The sequence below is a fragment of the Salvelinus sp. IW2-2015 genome, unplaced genomic scaffold (assembly GCF_002910315.2).
Source record: "Salvelinus sp. IW2-2015 unplaced genomic scaffold, ASM291031v2 Un_scaffold2736, whole genome shotgun sequence".
In the NCBI taxonomy this organism is placed as follows: domain Eukaryota; kingdom Metazoa; phylum Chordata; class Actinopteri; order Salmoniformes; family Salmonidae; genus Salvelinus; species Salvelinus sp. IW2-2015.
This window is the reverse complement of record NW_019944040.1, coordinates 23,490-26,610: the sequence shown is the minus strand read 5'-3', so window position 1 is coordinate 26,610 and position 3,121 is coordinate 23,490.

The following is a 3,121-nucleotide window of genomic DNA, read 5'->3' as shown; positions in this document are numbered from 1 at the left end:
AGAATCTCATGACGTCTACAGCGGGTGGTCCCTAAAAACACAGCGCGCTGAACGATCGGCAGACGACCGCCTGATCCACAAACCTTAACTACAACAGTTTAGCCCTATCCTCTTAATGTCAGAGATAATAGAGATAATTTAATTTACCMTCCACCWGRACTTCCTGACAGGCCGACCCCAGGTGGTGAAGGTAGGTAACAACACCTCCGCCACGCTGATCCTCAACACCGGGGCCCCACAGGGGTGTGTGCTCAGCCCCCTCCTCTAACTCCCTGTTCATCGACACCTCCAACTCAATCATCAAGTTTGCGGAGGACACAACAGTGGTAGGCCTGATTACCAACAACGACGAGACGGCCTACAGGGAGGAGGTGAGAGAGCCCTGGCGGAGCGGCAGGAAAATAACCTCTCCCTCCATGTCAACAAAATGAAGGAGCTGATGGTGAACTACAGAAGACAGCAGAGAGAGCACGCCCCCATCCACAGCGACGGGGCCGCAGTGGACAGGGTCAAAAGCTTCAMGTTCCTCTGCGTGCACAACACTGACGACCAGTGACGTGTATTAATGGATACCAAAGGAAGCCAAGCTTCCCAAAACAATGTACAGAGAAAAAAAKAAAAAATAATATAAAATAATGTATATTTCGTCTCTCTGTGGTTTCATAATTTTCCTTCAATTCGCCAGAGGCTGAATGTATCTCACCGGAGAAAGCATCTGAGTGAGTGAAACAGCACCCCTCTGTCTCTGTATGKGTAGCCCATCTTTCTGATGCTGTCTGGTCAAAAGRAGTATGATATTGTTGCAGCACACGTAGCGTTGAATACAAAGAAAGGCAGCGAGAATTTGGCCTCCCTTGATAAAAAATGATAGCCAATCAGCATTGAACTAAACTGAGCGAGTTCAACTGTGAATGGTCCTGGCACACCACAAAAGGTGTTAAGGGAAGTCAAATTGAATTTGGCTTCGCACTATTCACATCACATCAAAAGTCATTAACTGAAGAAGAAAAAAAATGCAAATTGTTGCATCTCSTTGTCTTGTTGTCCTCCGGTGGCTAGCTAGCTAAAATTGTAATTTTCCTAAAATCGCAATGGATGGAGATGGGGATTTGGACTTGTGGTTTTACTTAATTCTCCATACTGGCTAATGATTATAACGGTGATTCTGATCCAACCATTAATTCATACATTGTTGTGCCCCTGGCCYGAGAGGATGGAAGTTCAATATGTAGCTAGATGTAGAAGGCTAATGTTAAACTAGGTAACGTTGACCATGAATGGAAGTTAGGCTGGCGAGCAAGCATTTTAGCCAGGTAGCCACTGTTAAGAGCATCCTGTCGGGCTGGATCACCAACTGGTACGGCAACTGCACCGCCCTCAACCACAGGGCTCTCCAGAGGGTGGTGCGGTCAGCCCAACGCATCATCGGAGGCACACCTCCTGTCCTACAGGACATCTACAGCACCCGGTGTCACAGGAAGGCCAAGAAGATCATCAAGGACCTCTTGTCATGTCAGTCTTTACAGACCTTAGAGAGCTATTTATAACTTGTCAGAAATGTCCAGATCAACTAGCATGTTTTGTGCTGCTGATGGTTTGATACCTGCATAAATGCAGATGGTTTCTAGGAAACATAACCAAGTCTTTCACAGCATTGTATTAAAAATTAAAAAACAGAAATTACCTTTAACATAAGGTTTATTCGACCTTTCTTTATTGAATCGAATTAGCTTCAGGTGCTCTGTTCCATAGAGGAACTTCCTGGAGCTATCTGTCAGAGTGACATCCCAGGTTTTTTGTCCACCAGATTTTCTACACTTGATTAGTCCACTCTGTGTAACCCTTGATCCAAAATTGTGAACTGATGTGATCTTTAAAAGGGCACACACTGTCCTTATATGTCCCCACAGTTCAACAGTGACATGTTGCCATGACGTTGGCCAGAAAAAAAGCACAACCAGATTGAGGCTCTAGGGGAAGAGTCTTGAGGTGGTTGCCAGTACGAGGAGAATCTTCTTTTCGGTTCTCTAAGAGCCCTCCGGAAGTACATAAGAATGGGGTTACCGGAGTAGGGGACATGTGTTCTTTTGGGGACCTCAATGCTGCAAATGTTTTTGGTACCCTTCCAGATCTGTGCTCGACACCATCCTGTCTGGAGCTCTAGGACAATTCCTTCGAACCTAATGGCTTGGTTTTTTCTCTGACATGCACTGTCAACTGTGGGACCTATATAGACAGGTGTGTCCTTTCAAATCATGTCCATCAATTGAATTTACCACAGGTGGACTCCAATCAATTGTAGAAACACTCAAGAGATGATCAATGGAAACAGGATGCACCTGAGCTCAATTTCAATCTCATAGCAAAGGGTCTGAATACTTATGTAAATAAGGTATATATTCTGTTTTTTATTTTTAATACATTTGCAATGGTATCTAAAAACCTGTTTTCGCTTCGTCATTATGGGTTATTGTGATGTCATTATGGGCATTGTGTGTAGATTGATGAGGAAAATGTATTATTTAAATAATTTTAGTATAAGGCTGTAACGTAACAAAATATGGAAGAAGTAAGGGGTCTGAATACTTTCGAAGGCACTGTATTTCTATGGTACATGGCAAATCTGTTCACACCCTCTTGTTGGTGAAGAGAATTTTGCAGGATTAAAAGCTTATTTCCTGCAATACTACACATGTTGTCATAGGGTGCAAAGCACATTTTGCAGTTTTAAAGCTACTTTTCTTGCAATTCTATAAATTTTGCCATGTCTTCATGTGACCAAATTACAATATCTATGGGCTAAAAAACCTAAATAAAAATACATTAGCTGACACGGGCTAGTTTATTTTATTTAACCTTTATTTCACTAGGCAAGTCAGTTAAGACAAATTCTTATTTACAATGACGGCCTACCAAAAGGCAAAAGGCCTCCTCTCGGGGACGGGGGATTAAAAAATATATATATATATAATATTGGACAATATACATATCGACAAGAGAGACAACACTACATAAAGAGAGCCTAAGACAACAACATAGCAAGGCAAACAACACGTAGCAACACAGCATGGTAGCAGCACAGCATGGTAGCAGCACAGCATGGTAGCAGCAGCAGCATGGT